The sequence below is a fragment of the Acomys minous genome (genome assembly GCF_964271855.1).
Source record: "Acomys minous genome assembly, chromosome: 18".
Taxonomy (NCBI): Eukaryota; Metazoa; Chordata; class Mammalia; order Rodentia; family Muridae; genus Acomys; species Acomys minous.
The window spans coordinates 2,467,373-2,487,170 of record NC_140501.1 but is presented as its reverse complement, the minus strand read 5'-3'; the positions used below and the strand labels follow the sequence as shown (position 1 = coordinate 2,487,170).

General features: G+C 48.8%; 1 protein-coding gene across 2 annotated transcripts in view; it reads left to right on the top strand.

The window, feature by feature from the left end:
* The window catches only part of UBAC2 (UBA domain containing 2), a 139,081-nt gene that overhangs the window by 50,872 nt on the left and 68,411 nt on the right, over positions 1 to 19,798 (top strand). The window lies entirely within an intron of this gene.

The following is a 19,798-nucleotide window of genomic DNA, read 5'->3' as shown; positions in this document are numbered from 1 at the left end:
CACGGTGAAGCGGTGGCTCTGTATATCACATGTGTGGCTAGTGCCGGGCACGTGAAGCGGTGGCTCTGTATATCACATGTGTGGCTAGTGCCGGGCATGGTGAAGCGGTGGCTCTGTATATCACATGTGTGGCTAGTGCCGGGCACGGTGAAGCGGTGGCTCTGTATATCACATGTGTGGCTAGTGCCGAGCATGGTGAAGCGGTGGCTCTGTATATCACATGTGTGGCTAGTGCCGGGCATGGTGAAGCGGTGGCTCTGTATATCACATGTGTGGCTAGTGCCGGGCACGGTGAAGCGGTGGCTCTGTATATCACATGTGTGGCTAGTGCCGAGCATGGTGAAGCGGTGGCTCTGTATATCACATGTGTGGCTAGTGCCGGGCACGGTGAAGCGGTGGCTCTGTATATCACATGTGTGGCTAGTGCCGGGCACGGTGAAGCGGTGGCTCTGTATATCACATGTGTGGCTAGTGCCGGGCACGGTGAAGCGGTGGCTCTGTATATCACATGTGTGGCTAGTGCCGGGCACGGTGAAGCGGTGGCTCTGTATATCACATGTGTGGCTAGTGCCGAGCATGGTGAAGCGGTGGCTCTGTATATCACATGTGTGGCTAGTGCCGGGCACGGTGAAGCGGTGGCTCTGTATATCACATGTGTGGCTAGTGCCGGGCACGGTGAAGCGGTGGCTCTGTATATCACATGTGTGGCTAGTGCCGGGCACGGTGAAGCGGTGGCTCTGTATATCACATGTGTGGCTAGTGCCGGGCACGGTGAAGCGGTGGCTCTGTATATCACATGTGTGGCTAGTGCCGAGCACGGTGAAGCGGTGGCTCTGTATATCACATGTGTGGCTAGTGCCGGGCACGGTGAAGCGGTGGCTCTGTATATCACATGTGTGGCTAGTGCCGAGCATGGTGAAGCGGTGGCTCTGTATATCACATGTGTGGCTAGTGCCGGGCACGGTGAAGCGGTGGCTCTGTATATCACATGTGTGGCTAGTGCCGGGCACGGTGAAGCGGTGGCTCTGTATATCACATGTGTGGCTAGTGCCGGGCACGGTGAAGCGGTGGCTCTGTATATCACATGTGTGGCTAGTGCCGGGCACGGTGAAGCGGTGGCTCTGTATATCACATGTGTGGCTAGTGCCGGGCACGGTGAAGCGGTGGCTCTGTATATCACATGTGTGGCTAGTGCCGAGCATGGTGAAGCGGTGGCTCTGTATATCACATGTGTGGCTAGTGCTGAGCATGGTGAAGGGTCGCTCTTCCTACCTGCCTCTGCCGTTTCTTTAACCAGAGGTGGAGATGCCAACAGGAAGTACATACTCTCGAAACTCAGAAAGGAAGTCAGGAGGGAACAATGCCTTGTCCAGAGAAGCAGCGATGGAGACCTGCACGTGACTTCTCAGGAAGGACAAGAATAAGGAAGGGGAAGTTGATTCATGAAAGTGATTTTTATTTCACTGGTGCTCTAACTGAAAAAACAACTTAGAAAATGTGCTAATATTTTATGGCAAATTACTGTTTGGAAATTCCATTCCAGTCAGTTTTCAGAACAGTCTTCAGGCTGAGGAAAGGAGCCTGTGTGTGTGTCCTGTACATTGCAGAGGTTCAAGCACACACGCCCACGAGTGACACAAGTGTTCCTTGTGCACCACAAGCTGGTTCAAGCATACACACGCCCACGAGTGACACAAGTGTTCCTTGTGCACCACAAGCTGGTTCAAGCATACACACGCCCACGAGTGACAGACATGTTCCTTGTGAACCGTAAAGCTGGTTCAAGCACACACGCCCACGAGTGACACAAGTGTTCCTTGTGCACCACAAGCTGGTTCAAGCATACACACGCCCACGAGTGACAGACGTGTTCCTTGTGAACCGTAAAGCTGGTTCAAGCATACACGCCCACGAGTGACACAAGTGTTCCTTGTGCACCGTAAAGCTGGTTCAAGCACACACGCCCACGAGTGACACAAGTGTTCCTTGTGCACCACAAGCTGGTTCAAGCATACACACGCCCACGAGTGACAGACGTGTTCCTTGTGAACCGTAAAGCTGGTTCAAGCACACACACGCCCACAAGTTACACAAGTGTTCCTTGTGCACCGTAAAGCTGGTTCAAGCACACACGCCCACGAGTGACACAAGTGTTACCTTGTGAACCATAAAGCTGGTTCAAGTACACATACACCCACGAGTACAGAAGTGTTCCTTGTGCACCGTAAAGCTGGTTCCAGCTCATACACACCCACGAGTACAGAAGTGTTCTTGTGCACCGTAAAGCTGGTTCCAGCTCATACACACCCACGAGTACAGAAGTGTTCTTGTGCACCGTAAAGCTGGTTCAAGTACACACACGCCCACGAGTACAGAAGTGTTCCTTGTGCCAGCTACAACTGGCATCTGTCCTGGCTCCTCCTCCCTGCCATCTCTGTGTCATGGACACTGGGATCCTGCTCTGACTAGAGCAGGCATTTGTCCACATCAGTCTTCCATTGTATCTGGGCATGAAAGGCCAAAACAAAACGCATGCTGTGCAGATGCAAGCCCAGAAAGAGGGGTGATAGGGTGTCATGTGGGCTTCAGATGTCATGTGATACTTCAGCAGAGACTGAGGGAATAGAGAGTGAGCCTTGTGAGGTCTTAGGTGCTCATCTAGGTATGAAGAGCTACCCGCGCAGAGGCCCGCGGTGAGCAGGAGCTTTGGGAACTGTGGAGCTAGACAGAGCGGTGGGGGAGCGAGAGGCTGGGTACGTACCTGGACAGAGCAGCTCTAAGGGGGAAAGGGTACGTGCGTCTCACAGCTCCAGGCTAGAACCACCATCACAGGGAGCGCTGGGCTGTCACTTCCAGTCAGGAGCTGACAGAAGCAAGGCAAGCCTGCTCATTGCTCAGCCTGCCTGGCATGGCGCCACCACAGTGGGTTGGTCATCCCACACCAGTTAATACAGCCAAAACAGCCCGTCTCAGACACACCCACAGGTCAGCCAGAAATGAGCACAGCTGACAGAGTCCTACGCAGACATGTCCACAGTCGGCCACAGCTGACAGAGTCCTACACAGACATGTCCACAGTCGGCCACAGCTGACAGAGTCCTACGCAGACATGTCCACAGTCGGCCACAGCTGACAGAGTCCTACGCAGACATGTCCACAGTCGGCCACAGCTGACAGAGTCCTACGCAGACATGTCCACAGTCGGCCACAGCTGACAGAGTCCTACGCAGACATGTCCACAGTCGGCCACAGCTGACAGAGTCCTACACAGACATGTCCACAGTCGGCCACAGCTGACAGAGTCCTACGCAGACATGTCCACAGTCGGCCACAGCTGACAGAGTCCTACACAGACATGTCCACAGTCGGCCACAGCTGACAGAGTCCTACGCAGACATGTCCACAGTTGGCCACAGCTGACAGAGTCCTACGCAGACATGTCCACAGGCCGGCCTGACCAGGAGAATCCCCATGGCCTCCTTTGGCGGTTCTAGACTATGTCAAGCCAGGAAACTAACCACACAGACAGCTGGCAGAGTTCCACATGCTCTCGCACTGATGCTGCACTCCCTGGCTATTATTCATAGGGTGCTGGGAGCTACTGTCTGCTTCCCTGGGAGATGGGGATGTTTTGGTTTGTACTGTTTTTATGTTTTGATTAATATTCCTTTAAAATGTATTTAATTATTTTATATACACTTATTGTTATCGAATTAAATGTCAGCTCTAATTTTGAAGATATTACAATGTCCCAGGGTGGTCTGTTGTCGCCTTGTTTAAACTTTTATTACGAACTCAACCGTAGATTCTGTCTCCTCTTGGTGGCCGTGTGTCTCCTCCTCGGGCAAGAGTCTGCGTGTCTGCACTTCACCTTCACTCAGTCTGGGTCTGAGTCAGGTGTGACATGGGCTGTAGGGTTGCATTCTGTGCTAGAACTGTTTGGCTTTTTTTTTTTTAACCCTTTTTTGGCGGACTGCGATCGGAATATATTTAGCTTTCTCTGTAAAAGAGATTTCTGATGGTCTCTTTCTAAGTTCCTTCCACCCTGCAACTCCAAGGCCTGAAGTAGCCCATGTTTTCATTTATGTGCTTCTGACACATAAATTTAGTTTATGGCTAAAAGAGAGCGAACACCACAAGCCTGTGCCAGCTTCAGCCTCTGGAGTATGGCTGCTCCCTCCCTCTCACACGGTGACTTCTCATGTTTTCTTGATTGTGTTGCTTTTCATAGTGTTGACAAGTGCATGCTGGGCTTTCCAAAACCCTGGTCTTCAGTGTCTGGAACGCGCGTGTTACGATCATCACCGCAGGGTCCGTTATTCTACATCCTCTGGGGTGCACTTGTAAAGATCTGTTGTATTTTTATGTGTGTAGGTATTTTGCCTGCATGTCTGTCTGTGTACCACATGTATTCCTGGTGTCTCTGGAGGCCAGGAGGGGCATGGATTCTTTGGAGTTGTAGACAGTTGTGGGCCATTGTGTGGGTGCTGGGAGCTGAACTCAGGGTCTCTGCAACAGCAGCCAGTGCTCTCAACCACCAAGCTATCTCTTCAGTCAGGGACCACACTTTTGTAAATAAGTAAAATAAAAATTCCCATTCTAAATGCGGTGCATCCATTTCTGGTTCATATTCCCATCGATGCTGCATGGAGCTGCTTTTTGTCTCTTGCCTGTAGCTGCATTGAATGGCATTACTTTCTCACTGCTGCGCTTGAGAGGATTTGCCATTCTGAGCCCGCTTCTTCAGGGGTGTGTTTCACAAACGCCTCCCCAAGCTTATCTCATTGTGGATTTATAATAGTGACCTTTGAAGAGGATATTTAGAAAATTCTGATAAGATAAACTATGTCAGCTTATAAATAGCTTATGTTGTGCACTGTTTGAGAGGCATTCCTGTGTTGTGCACTGTTTGGGAGATCACTTGCTCATGCAAGGTTTCAAGAATTTTTGGTTTCTTTTGGAAATTTTATTTTATTAGTTTCCCATTTGGGCTTATGATCTATTTTGAATGTTTGTATTTGGTTCAAGGTATACATTGAAAGCTATCTGTCCATGTTGATTTGTGGGTGTCCAAAGTTTCTGTCTTTTATTAGAAGTTGGGGCCATTGTCCACATGGGCCCATTTGCGGCTGTGTTGGTGTCACAGCGTTTCCTCCTCGGCAGCACTCGCTCTGTACACTGAAGCAGAGCACTCTGAGCTTCAGCTTTTACAGTGCCAGCTTGCTCGGCACCCTCCATGGGAGGAAATAGAGCCATGCTTGCTCCTTGAAGTCCGCTTTGCTGCCCCAGTCACCACTTCTTCAACATGACTCTGGTGTTTAATACCTTAATTCGCCAGCTTTCAGCCACTCATAATGGAAACAGGCTGCGTCTGCTTGTTTTCATATTGTGTTCAGTTTCCTGTTGGCGCCACCTGTAGGTGCAGTGGTGCGGTGGTGAGTCACTGCGCCCCGCTAATCCATGCTGGTGTTGATGAGGTGGCTCTGTAACTTGGGCATCACAGTCCTGTCTCCTCCTCCTCTGCGATGTGATGCTTGTGTTTCTCCTTGGTGACACGTGCAGTTGGAAGCTGTGTAGGATCCATGCTTAGCTGTTGACAACCGTCGCCGTATCTCCTGGCGGCCAGGAGTTTCAGAGCAACTTACTGATTCTGGTCCTGTCAGCGAGACCAGAGTTACCTGAAGATTCATTCTCCAGAGTGACTCATGCTTGTGGGTGGGACGCTCGGTTCCTGTTCCTGGAGTTGCCGAGTATCCTTTTGACAGGGTAGCCTTCAGCAGTGCTGGAGCCCTTCGCATGTTAGTCATCCTCGGGAGCCGTGGGCATCTGCTGGGGACTGCGGTTCACGTTTCCTTAGTGACTGAGAGGCTGAGTGCCTCTCCAGCTTTGCTTTGTTCTTTATTTAAATAAATATTTTGGCTTTGTCTCATTTTTACCTGTCACTAGCTCTTTTATTTGTTTGTTTGTTTCAAAACTCACAGAGACCCTCCTGTCTCTGCCTCCCAAGTGCTGGGATTATAGGCGTGATCCACTATGTCCATAACTTCCCAACTGGGATTACAGGCGTGTGCCACTATGTCCATAACTTCCGACTGTTCAATTTTCTTGGTCTCTTATTTTTGTTTCACAGATGTGTAGTTCCTCTTCCTGAAACTGAAGAGCAGCTTTCCAGCTTTTCCCCATGGTTTTCATTTCCTGGGGAAATGTGCCTGTTTCTTCTGAATTCCCTTTCTACTTGTTATTTTGTAGAGTCTGTTTCTTCTGAATTCTCTTTTTACTTGTTATCTTCTGTTTTGATATTGGGGTTTTACTTAACGTTCTGAACCTTTGGCTGTTAATATTTAAGATCTAGTTAAAAAGTGGAGCTGGGGCGTGGTGGTGCACACCTTTAATCCCAGCACCGGGAGGCAGAGGCAGGCAGCTCACTGTGAGTTCGAGGACAGCCAAGGCTACACAGAGAAACTGTCTTGGAAAAAAAAAAATGGAGTGATGGGGCTGGACAGATGGCTCTGTTGGAAAGTGCTGCTGTGTGAACTAGAAGACCTCAGTTCAGATCCCCAGTGCCCACATACAGATCTGGGTGTGGTAGATGTGCCTGTAATCGTAGCACTGGGAGGAAGATGCAGGAGGGACCCACAGTTCCTCCCACCCCTTCCTAGAGACGGATGGGGCCAAAAGTTCTAGCCTTCGGCTGTCTTGACCGTTCTGCTCCCTCTAAGGCCGTCTAGCACCCTGGTCAGCCTGACACCGAGGCTGCGGAACAGGGTGGACCTGCGGCAGAAGCCTGAAGCAGGAAACCCCAGGAAATCTCTGCTAGGAGCAGTAGACAAAAAACAAGTAGTTTTTTTTTTTTAATCCCACCACAGACTGTGGGTTGGCAGAGTGGTGGGAGCCGTCCAGAAGACCTTGGTCTTCAGGCCTTGGGTAGCGTCTGCAGCTCAGCACAGCTGGTCTACTGCTCACGCTCACAGGCTTGACCCCTGGGTGGACACTGTGGTTATTGGAGCTGTTAGAGGCGGAACCCTAGTAATCCAGTGTGACCTCATCCTTCGCAGGAGATCAATAAACATGCTCTTCAGGAACATGTTCTGTGTATATCCTGCTTAGAAGAACAGGAGCCAGGGACTGGTTAGGCCATAAATTCAGAGCTGTAAAACCACAGCACAGAGCAGAATCTTAAAGGGATAGGCCGTGATCTAACAGGAGACTGCCCAAGGCTCCTCATCAGAGAGTGCTAATGTCTTCACATGGACTGTGCCCGCCATTTTGATGGTTCTCAAAGAGTTGCCAAGAAACCCTTCCTTCCTTCCTCCTCTTTCAGTACAAAAAACATCAAGATGGCTGCAAAGATGCTGTGGGGTAGGACTGTAAGTTGATCAGATAAACCAGAAGCCACTAGGGTTGCACCAGGTTAGCCTTCCTTGTGGTTCCTAGAAAGGCAGGAAGGGAGAAAACCTGAGGAGGTCGGGGCTGTGCTTGCCCCACTGCGCCGATGCTCCTTGGCCCCTTGGGCAGACATTGTCCTGCTCTGCAGATCTGGGCCCTGGACCCTCTTTGTGCTTTACACAGCTTGTGTCACGACACTGACATGAGCATCTCTTCAGTACTCACCGCTTCTGTCAGCTTTGCACAGACCAGAGTTGCCTGAGAAGGCTGTGGGCAAGTCTGTGGGGCACTCTTGATATGACTGAGGGGAGGGCCTGGCCCATTGCCGCAGTGTCACCCCTGGCCGGGCGGTCCTGGGTTGAATAAAAAGCAGGTTGAACAAGCCTTGGATTGCAAGCCAGGAAGTAGTGTCTGTGTGTCCGTCCCCCCCCCCCCCGCCCCCCACCCCGTGGTCTCTGCTTCACTTCTCACCCTGACTTCCCTCACGATGGTCTGTGAAGTGAACGTGTAAGCAGATAAACCCTTTCCTACCCAAGTTGGTTGTGGAGTTTAGCCCAGCAGCCGGGAAGCAAATGCAGCCGCCTTATGTCTTTGCAGACTGCTCTGATCGCCCCTCACTGCATTCAGGGTAGTGGAGGGAGCAGGAGGGCGCTTCCTGCAGGCCAGCCCCGCACAGGGGCCAGGTGCTTGCTTCAGTTTCAGCAGGCACCGCCTCAGCACCAGGACCATAGCTGGGGCTTTCCCACTGCCTTGAGGAGATTGTAGGCTTGTTATAGACCTCACTGGCCCTGACCTGCAGTTGTCCTCTTTGCTGTACAGTTTTACAACCAGCGCTCGAGGACAGAGGGCTCAAAAAATCAAACAAACTTATCCCACTAGAATTATTTTGTAAACTAACTTGGTTAATCAGACCTATTTAAAAGAATCAGTCATCACTATTTTGTATATTCCTTTCTTAATTCTTTGACTCTTAATTGTGGTGACCATCGGTCCCAAGCAGTGCTGTTAACTGCCTTGACAGCATCAGGCACCGGGGTGAGTCTAGACAAGGCCACCAAGCTCCGCTCACCTCCTCTGTGGTCAGTCTGAGTATCAGCCGTTGGAATACTTTTAAGGGAAGTGGGTATTGTGGGCAGTTAACAAAACACAACAGTTAGCTTTCTAAATCCTTTATCTATCTGGTGTGAACCAGAGCTAGATCACCATGGCCTTAAAGATGATCATTTAGAAATGACACTTCTCAGAGTAGAGTCCCCAGGGCCTGCACATTTGATCACCTTAGTGTACGTAGGATGGGAGGTGAGACCAGCTGGGCTCTAACACGCACCAGATGTATTGACTCCCTTTAATTCCTATTCAGAGGGATCTTTGTTAAGCTGGTAAAGTTTTACTGGCAAAAAAAGAAAAAGAAAAAAGAAAAAAATCTTGGAGGAAAGAATATGTGTAGGAATAGGTAACTCAGTTGACAGAGTTGGAATTTACCCAGAACAGTGGACTATCAAACCGTACGGCCTCTAGTTAGTAAAGCCAGAGAAGTTGCTGGTCCTATGGGTCACTTTGTCTGCCATGTGTGCAGCAGGGTCTGAGTATTGATTACAACAGATGCTCTTGTCCCTAGTCAGTCTTTAGTATGAGGAGCTAAGACCTTAGGCTTGAAACTCTTCTATTTCTTCCTTCCCTTTCCTCACTCTACACAAACACACACTCACACACATCACACTCATACACACACACTCACCCCACATTCACACACAACACGTATACTCACACACACTCTCACAACACACACTCTCACACACTTACTCATACACACATACACCACACTCACCCACACACACATTCTCTCACATACACACTCACACACTCTAATACACACACACACTCTCTCTCTCTCCCTCTCCCTCCCTCTCCTTCTCCCTCTCCCTCCCTCTCCCTCCCCCTCTCCCCCCTCTGTTGCTGTCCCCTGTGTTGTCTGGGACCTGGCTCACTACTGCAGCTACAGGAGCTAGCTAGCAAGGGCCAGGATACCCCCGTCTCCACTAGTGACATGCAGCCTGCCATGCCTGCTTTTACATGGGCGCTGGCGAGCTGAGCTTAGGTCCTTACTTTACCCAGTTAGATTTAGCGACTAACTCACCCTGGCTGCCCCGCACGTCCTGTGTGCTTCCCGTCCCTCCCAGCAATACCCGTGGCTTGGCTAGGGCATGCAGAGTCTAGTAAGTAAAGACTTGAGTGTGATTGCACAAAACAAAAGTGACTGAAGAAGTCCCTTTCTCGGTTTTATTGAGAATGAAAGGCGTGAGGTAAGGAGCTGCCATTCAGCAACTCCAGGGGAAGCTTCCAGGTTGCGCTGAGGCGCTTCTTCATCCATCTCACCTCAACTGGGTCACGCTCTCTTGTGGGTTTTTTTTAAACCACGTTTTTTCAGTACTACTAATAATATCATCAAGATGAAATAATATGGAAGAAATTGTTTGATACTTAACTCTTACTAGAGTATATGCTCTGTGAAAGCAAGAGACCATGTCAGTCTTTCTTACCCATGATGCTTCAATGTCCTGTTCTGTTCATGCTCCTAAAACAAAATACTGAGATTGGACCTTCTAGAGCACACATGTTTATCTCTTACCATCAACAGGCTAGAAAGGCCAAGCTCAGCACAGCGTGTGGGGTTTGGTGAGGCCTGTTTCCTGCCTGTCTCTTTGACCTCCCATGGCAGGAGACACGAGGTGTTTATCTAAGTGCCTTTTGTAAGGGCACCAGTACTGTTAAGACTAAACTCTATGCCTAACCTGCCAAGAGCGCCACCTCCTGCTGCTACTACATTAGATTTCAAAAGGGCTGGAGAAATGGCTCAGCAGTTACGAGCGCTTGCTGTACTTCCAAGTGAACCATGTTCAGTTCTCAGTTCCCCTGGGTGGCTCACAACCATCTATTACTGTTTCCAGGGCACCTGGTGCCTTCCTTTGGTCTCACAGGTGCCACCTCAGATGTGGTACACAGACACTCTTGGGCATAAATACAATTAATTGTTTAAAAATTAGATCTCATTATGAATTTTAGGGGACACATACAATCTGCTGATAGCTCTTCCTCAGCATGATGGTCCTCGCCAGTGGGCACAGGTGGAAAAGGGGTGAATGCGTGGGGGTGAGGTCCTCGCCAGTGGGCACGGGGTGGTAAAAGGTGAGTGCGTGGGTGGTGGGGGCCTGCCAGGGTAAACACATGAACAGAACTATATTTTTGTAGTTTGGATCATTGCAGCCTCCTCTTGACTGCCCCCTGATATTGTCAGCCTGCATTTCCTCCACCTCTGCCCACGTTTATCTCTAACTGGGGTCTCGCTTTTGTCTTTGGCTCTTGAGGAGGTCTCTAGTCCATAAAAGCTGGCTTGCAGTGGGGCCGCCTCTGGGAGCCACAGCCGTCCTCTCAGGCCTTGGCTCTGCTGCTCCTGAAGTGCTCCTCTCAGCTTCCTCACCCGGCTGCTGCCCGTCTGTTGCCTGCTGCTTCCTCTGTCCCTCTGCTAGGCACACTTGAGCCTTACCAGACTGATTTATTGAGTCTCCTTGGTCTCCGCTTGGTGACCCCACCCTGAGTGGACTGTCCCTTACTGTGTGCTCACAGAGCGTGTGTGACCACTCTCGGCGGAATCTTTTTGTCCCTCAGCATGGAGCAGTGTATAGTGTCCTTTAGTACCAAAAGCACACTGCCGCTGCGGTGCCTAGCTGCCGAAGACCGGGTGTCTGCTGGTTCTTCTGAGGGACTCACTGACGCCCTTTCTTTCCCCTCTTTTCCTTCTCTGCTTTCCTTTGGTAAATTGCCTGAGAGATGCTACATATGCAGACTATGCACAGAATTGAATCTCAGATTTCTGGGATGTAGCTCAGAAGTAGAGCACACACAAGTTCCCAGGTTCACATGGAAAGAAAATTGGAGTTGATATTAAAAGATCAAAATGGTTTGTTTTTTTAAAGCATTTGTAGCATCTTACCTAGAAGCACAGAATCCAGTCATTTGCATTTTCTCAGAATAATATCTTCTTCATGCACAAAGTTGTCAAGCTTGTGCTCTGATTCAGAGCTGGGGTGTCTGGCGCCTGGTGTCTAACCCTGGCCTGGATCAGGCGTTGAGCTGCCCTCACACCTGCCCTGGTCCTTGTCATGTACCCTGCCATCCTCAGTGAGGAAACAGGCTCCGCCCCTCTCAGTGTTGTTGTCTGTGAGAAGGTAGAAGCAGCCAGCTGCTCTTGCTTGTGCGTTTGTCTGGAAGGAAAGCTACAGTGGGCTTGCTTAAGGTGTTAATGGAGCCTTCAGGGTCACGGCTGTGTATGGTGTCTTCCTCTGGACTTGGTTTGGGCCTGAGGCCTAATCCTTTAAACACAGTAGGGAGTTCAGAGCCAGGGCACCTTGCCAGGGCATCTGATGTTCCTTGTGTGCCCTGCTTACAAGGCTTTGCACACTCTCACCAGAAGGTCGCGTGACCCATGCTGTCCTATTCCAACATGAAGGACAGTGTGTAGTTACATTAAACTAGATGTGCCTCAACATTGGCATTTTTGACATCATAGCTCCATCTTTTGGTTTTTTTTGTTTTTTTTTTTACATAACTTCTCACTGTGCTGTCCAGGCTAGCCTGGAACTCACAACCCAAGCTGTGAACTCATAGCTCCCCTGCCTCAGCCAGGCATGTGTTACTACATGGCTTTGCTGTTGCTACCTTCCTGTTCACTGCGGCAGCCCAGCTCTCCCTCACATGCTTGCAGATTCTACCATACAAGACTGGAGGCACTGCTCAGCGGCAGGCCTAGCCTATCTGATACGAGGTAAATAGAACCTTGAAAAGAGCTGGCCCCACCCTGAGGAGCTCATGACCTGTGACGCTTGTTCAGGCCCCTAACAGATAGGATATTTCTAGTAGTCGACTGAAATAGGCTTGACGGAGGCTGTTAGTAAAAACTTGTTTCAAAGAAGTTTAACATCTGTTTTCATTTCTGCTTTTTGAGTGCTTTGCTGCTCAATTCTTTATTTTAACTGTCTTCCTCTTAGACTTAAAATATTTGAGTATGTTACAATTTCCATTCCAATAGGAAATAGAATTTGTTCAAACAGAAATAAAAGTATGAATAACTTTCAGGATTGGATGGAGAGAAATCTAGGGCTAGTCAAGTCAGACTCAGGTGACAGCAAAGTAGACTCCGGAGCAGTCGGGGAAGCAGAAGTGAAGCTCAGTCAGGAGCCACTTCCTGCTCTTGTTTATCATTGGAAAGTTGCACCTTATGAGAGATTTTAGATTCAGATCATTGTATTGTTCTAAGAAAAAAATTTCAAAATCCTAACCACGTCTTGGTAACCATAGCAAGATGCACAACACTCAAAAATAGTCTCATACCTATTTTAGCATAGAATTGAACTTTTGTGTGTGTTACATGTTGCGTTCTGAAATAGCTGAGGGAAGAGGAGGAGAGGCCCAAGTAGTTGAGAGCCAGGCATGGGGCAGCCGCGTGGGCTGTGTAGTAAGTAACAGAACCATCTGGCCGACTCTTTGGAGCAGCCTAGAAAGCGCAGAGCTGAGGCCACTCAAGAGTCTCCTCTCTGCCCAGCTTGCACCAGGTAATTCATATTTAATACCAGCCTGTGACGTAGGCCGAGGTTCTGAGGGTAACCTGTCTGTCTTCTGTGGCTGACAGAGCACACACTTAAATATTTGTTGTTTAAAGAGGTAACCAGACCAAGGATCCGTTTGTCAGTCAGTACCAACGGCAATGAGGATCCGTTTGTCAGTCAGTACCAACGACAACTAGGATCCGTTTGTCAGTCAGTACCAACAGCAACGGGGGAAGTATGTGGAGTGACGTCACAGGTGAACAGTAAGTAATTCTCTTTGAGGAAACACTTTTCGTAGAATTTACTTTTTTCCCTAAGATTTAAAATTTTTATTTTTATTTTAGTGGCAGTACTGTGATGGGGATCAGACCCAGGGCTTTGTGCACATGAGGTAAACTTCAAAAATAAAACAACAACAAAAAACCAAAATTCTGTGTGTGTGTGTGTGTGTGTGTATGAGAGAGAGAGAGAGAGAGAGAGAGAGAGAGAGACAGACAGACAGACAGACAGACAGACACAGACATATGGAGGGAGAGAGATTGACCCTGTTCATATTTTGTTTGTCCCACCATCTCTGTCTTCCTAGGGCCTAGTTGACGCTCTCTGGCATCTGCCTCCCATGAGATCTCAGCAGGAGTGGCCCACGGTGCCTTCTTTCTCAGGTGCTCTTGTTGCTGCAGCTCACTGATTAGCTCTCTCTCCTTCCTCTTCCCTATTCGCTTCCCTTCCTTCCTCTCTCTCATTGGCTGACAGTTCCCGTGCTCCAGCTTCCGTCCTTGCTGTAACAGGACTGTGGGAATGTTAGAGAGTGTACTTGGCCCAGCGTAGACTTCTATTACGAAGCCGTGAAGCACACAGAGAGGAGAGCACCTTACTCACTCTTTGTCCACCATATAACTTCAGATAATTTGATAATGAGTGAGCATTTGTCACGTTTTCCCTCTTAACTATTTGCTTCCTAAATTCTGCACGCCAAAGCCAGCAGTGCCTCCTAACCACGTGTCTGCATCAGACTTCCCAGTCTGGGACTCTCCAGACACGAGGGCATTGGGACAGGAGTAGTTATGCACTGTATTTCAGGGGAGTCTGGGAAGACTCTTTTCTTTTTCCCTCCTTTCCTCCTTCCCTCCTTGCCTGCCTGCCTTTCTTTCTTTCTTTCTTTCTTTCTTTCTTTCTTTCTTTCTTTCTTTCTTTCAAGACAGGATTTCTTCCTGTAGCCTTGACTGTCCTGTTCTCACTTGTAGACCAGGGTGGCCTCGAACTCACAGCGATCCGCCTGCCTCTGCCTCCCGAGTGCTGGGATTACAGGCGTGTACCACCACACCTGGCTTCTGCTTCAGTTTCTTTTCACGTGTTCTGTGTAGATTTAACTGAGCCTTCTTTTCACGGCTATACTCCAGACAAAGCCAGTAACGTTCTACCCTCGGCCTTCCTGGGACTTTACTCCTGTGGGAGAAACATGGGCAGCGAGTGCCACAGTGCAGTCAGTGCAGGATGGGAGGACTGTAGGACTGAGCGACAGTGTAGGCTGTTCTCACAGCACATGAAAATGTTATACTTAGATTCTAGGCTTTTCTAGTCTCTGTTCAGTTTCATTCTGACAGGCTTTTCTTTCTTTCTCTCAAAACCTGCATGGGAAAAGTCATTCTTATAAGGCACAGAAGCCAGAAATAAATCTTCCCACATGCTGAGAAAATGGAGAAATAAAAAACCAATCAAAACTTCTGTGAGTTTTTGTTTTGAATTGATTGTAGTAGTTCCCACGTGGGACAGAAAGTAATGTGACAAGCCTGGGAATGGCTTGCAGGTTATTTGTGTAAGGAAGACCTTGAGATGGTGTTACTAACAAGAAAAGAGCAGGACATCTAAAAAGCATTAATAATGAGGTGGGAGGAGAGAGGGAGGGGGGGGAGGCGCACGCGCACATGCTCTAATATGAGTTATTGTACCCATATAACTCAGTCATAATACAAGATTTACTCCCAGTGCTTTGAAAGTGCTATCAAAGCTGCTTAGGAGAAATAAGTTATACAAATTAAATCAGTAGATTAAATCAATTGCTAGTCTACTTTTATCACAAGAATATACATCTTAGGTACAGCAGATAGATAGGACTCTATAGAAAGACAAGGTCTTCAAAAACCCCAGAGACATGCAGAATATGGCATTTTAAAGATTCATTGACAATGAGACATATAAACTCCTGGCAACACCCAGCCTACCTCAAAGAGGATAATGAGCATCAAAGAGCCTCCTTATGGAGATGGCTTCAAACATGGCAAACTAGCCACTGGGCAAAAGGTCCTCATTTCTACCACAGACATAATTCTGCCTTAAAAAGGGGCAAGCTTGGATGCAGGCAGAGTCAACGGCCAAACTGTCTGCAAAGACAGGGTAAGCAAATCCTCAGTAGTTCCTGCCTCACAAATATGTCTGTCAGATATATTGGCCAGAGGGCTGAAGAAGATGCTCCAACGTTATAGAGAGTGTTGGGTGACTATTCAGATAGAAAACTGTCTCTGTCATGTTTCATTCGGAAAGCTGCTAACCTGCACTCCTGGTATACTCAGGTAATCAAGTTTATTCCTTCTCAAATCTCTGCGGGAGTTGAAGACCAGGTAACTTAGTTTTACAATGAAGCTTAATTGTTTAGGGGTTAAGATGATTTTAGGTCTAGATAGGTGTTGTAAGTTGATATTGACAATATGTGATGGAGATTGATTTACATACAGAAATTTAGATGCACCAAGATAGGAAAGATGTCTTCTCAAGGCTGTCAAATACAAATAGCCAAAACACTAAGAAGTAACATTTATATAATTCCTGATTGTGTCATGGTTCTTCTTACCATAGGTAATCTAGTGTATATATGTGTAATAATATAAATATATATGTACAAAATAAAATAATTTTTAAAAATTAATGAGAGTCAGCACATACCTATGCCCGTGCAGAGAGGGGCTTTGGAGTTTAGAGGAAACAGTTGGAATTGAACTAAACCATGCCATGTGCTTCCCTTCGTACAGCTACTGTCTGCGAGATTCTCTCAGGTTGAGCTTGTATTATCAGAAATGAAACTGTGTAAGCAGTTATGTCATCTTTTCATGTGAGAAAGGAAGCAGAGGAGCCAGTGCTGCTGTTCTTATGTTGTCAGCAGAAAACAAACGCAAAGAGGCCCAGGTTTGTCCTTCTGCCTTCGTATCTGGTGTATTTGCCGTGATCAACAGTTCAGGCCAGAGCATGTTTGCGGTGTTTATCGCGATGTGCAGCCATGTAGACCTCGCCCCGCCAGGTTTTGATAATGCACAGCACTTGGCTACGGTCTGGAGACTGTAGTCAGCAAGGTGTTTTGAGGATCGTCTGTGTTCAGTGGGCTCTACACAGACGAGAGGGCAGGAAGGGTCACTGTCTTAGCCTCGTGACAGTTAGTGGTTTAGCTGATGGCTGTGAGAATGAACTAATATTGTTCATGCATTACCGATGATGGCTGGACAGACTTGTATATTAACCGTGCCTTACTCACTGACAAGAAAACAGGTCCAGAGAGACTCGGTAGTGGAGACGGCCCTGAAGCCTGAGGTTTACAGCTGGTGTGCATCTCCTCTGTTTGAAGTGCTGTGCATCCAGTTCCCAGCCATGTGACGTAGACTGTGGAAGCCGAGCTGCATTGAAGAAAGGGAGCCATTAAACGAGAATTCCCGGGAGGGTTAGAATTTGGACGTAAGAATTAAACAGTGAGTAGAGGGAGCAGAGCAGCAGAGCAGAGAGAACCAAGGACGTGTCCTCTGCACCCGGGACAGAAGCCACCAGACTGACTCTGAGGGTACAGCCGGGGCAATGGAGGGAGTTAGCTCATGAGGACTAGAGGGGTAGGAGAGGAATGCTGGCTTTGCTGTTGTTGACCGTGGGGGGAAGTACTGGTCCAGTGGAGCTGAAGTTGAGTGGAGAGCGTGTTTGTGCACCTGAACTGGACATGACCACACTTGCTGTATACTCTAGTGTTTGTTCCTCCTGTCCCAGCAGGTTAAACACAGAATCGATTAGAATAGGCTAGCCTGTGCTACAGTAACAAACGAACCTGGAGTCCCCAGAATAGGCCAGCCTGTGCTACGGTAACAAATGCACCTGGAGTCCCCGGCTTAAGTGGTGGTTCTGTCCTTGTTCAGAGGCCCTCTCTGTGGCCAGATAGCAGCGTTGGAAATAAGTCTCACTTCTCTCAGACATAAACCCAGAAGTGACAGGTCACTCTCCCCCAGCTCATGGGCCAGCAGCAGTCGCACTGACCGCAGGGCACACATGCAGGGCACTGGAGGTGTCTCTTTTAAGGCTCTCTGGGAGGCATGTGATTGGGTTGTTTATGGAGAAAGTGTAGTGAGGACCCAGAGCTCAGAGCCGGCTCCTCCTGACTGAGGCTTTGGGCAGGTTCCCCACTTCCTGGTGCCGGGTAGCTTTGTAATGAGGAGAGCAGAGGTGTTAAGTAGGAAGCCGAACAGCAGTAGAGCACTTACTTAGCATGCTTGAGGTCCCTCCGGCTTCCGTCCCAGCACTCCTTACTCTCAGCCCAGTCCTCACAGAACTAGTGTGGCACTACAGGAGCAAACTGCTTAGAGCAGCGTGCTGGGCAGTGTCTGGTGGATCAGACGCATCCTAAAGAAACCCACAGTGTCTGACTCAGCTGAGGGGCTCAGCTGGAAGAGGCAGCAGTAGTGTAGGTGTGCAACAGCCAACCCTGGCGTGGGTGTGGTGTGGTGTGCACTGCAGCAGACCAGCGGACGAGCCTAGGAGAGTGGAACTCAGTAACTCGTGGATAGAGGAGGAATTGGCGGCCGGTAATGAAGACGGAGTTGCAGAGAAGCTGTGGGCTGTCCTGGGAACCAGGCTAAGTGTCAGATAAGGTGGTGGAGGGAGGTCCTTAGCACAGAAGGTCACAGGGGCTATGTGCTCAGTGGGCAGTACAGGCATTGGGCTTGAGTCTTGGCTCTGTCCTGCACGTGGCCTCATGGCTGTCTCATCAGCACAGTGTGGAGTGTGGCACGCACAGCCACTGCACAGGTGTGACTGGACGCTTGGAGGGTGGAGTCTGGGAAACGACGGGCAGGATTCATTCCCAGTTGTGACGCTCAGCATCCTTAGCCTGTTGCAGAAGACCCTGTCCGGTCCAGCAGATGCTTCTGCCGTCTCGTGCGCAGAAGCCTGCCCTCCATCCCCACGCCTCAGCTCCATGCTTCTCACTCTTCGCCCAATGCTCCGGAACAGGGGTTTGTTTTGTTTTGTTTAGCTTTGCAGAAAATAACAAATTACAGCAGGCCGAGGAGCTGCAGAAATAGTTTTAAGCTAATTTAAGGTGGGTGTGTCCCTTTTACACTTGTGTGCTGCCGCTCCTCGATGTTGGGACCTTCATTAGGTTTTGCTTTAGTTTTGTTGTTGGTTAATGAGCTCCCGCTCTGTACATGGCTAGTTTAAACCGAAGGATCTACATGTACCACACGTGTTTGTACTGGATCTACATGTACCACTCGCGTTTGTACTGGATCTACATGTACCACTCGCGTTTGTACTGGATCTACATGTATGACGTGTTTGTACATCATCAGTCATGCGTGTATTTTCATTCCATCGAGAAGTTAAGAACTCGGGAGGTTCCAGTGTGCAGTATGGTATTAGTAATTAGTGCAGAGTGTGCTGTCGACTAAGTGACTGGAGACTTTCTGTGTATCCTCACTCAGTGTGCACACAAAGCCTTTGCCCTTGTGTGGCCCTTGTGCGGCTCACAACCTGCCAACCTCGGACCTCCCTGGAGTCAAGGGATTTGCCCTATTGAAGAGTTTTGTGGTTTACTAGCCTCTTGTGTCAAGAAAGCCTCTTGTGCCTTTGGTTATGTCTACATGAGCAATGGCTTCATGGCCAGTCAGTGGATTTAAGGCCACGTCCCAATCCTGCCTCTGGCTGACCAGTTACCTTTTCTGTACTTAGTGTGTCCTGCCCTTCATGTTCACAAAAGTGTGGAAACCAAGAATGTGTAAGTAAAAGTAATTTAGCTTGGAAATTTTTGAGCTCTTCAGAGTACAGCCAGTGCTGTATTTCTACCTGGTATTTACTGTTTGGAATTGCCACTTAAGAGTAGTGCGTTTAGGGATGAAGAGATGGCTCAGAGGGTAAGAGCACTGGCTATTCTTCCAAAGGTCCTGAGTTCAATTCCCAGCAACCACATGGTGGCTCACAACCATCTGTAATGAGATCTGGTGTGCAGGTATGCCGGCAGAACACTGTATACATAATAAATAAATTAATTAATTAAAAAAAGAGTCAGTGCATTTAATAAGAGTCAATATAGACAGTTGTGAGCCACCATGTGGTTGCTGGGAATTGAATCTGGGTCCTCTGGAAGAGCAGCCAGTTCTCTTATCTAAGTAATCTCTCCAGCCCCACATTTAACTGACCTTAAACTTAATAGCTTTGAGAGTTTTTAAATTAATTGAATGCTCTTTTTAGAAGTAAAAATGAGGCAAGGCTTGGTGACACATGCCTGTAATCCCAGCATTCAGGAGGCAGAGGCAGATGGATGCCTGTCAGTTGAAAGCCAGCCTGGACTATAGAGAGAGTCCAGGACAGCCAGGGTTCTGACTGCCCAATAAAGAGAACTGAGGTGACAAGACAGGAGGGAGCGGCTGAACAGCTCCCCATTCCCCAGGTGCCTGTGGGCAGCTGCTGCCCAGTGTCAGCTCTCATCACATTCAGGTGGTGCTTAGTGTCACAGCCTGCAGAGGGACCCAGCACTGCCCTGTGCCCCACAGGGTGAGGAGGGCGTG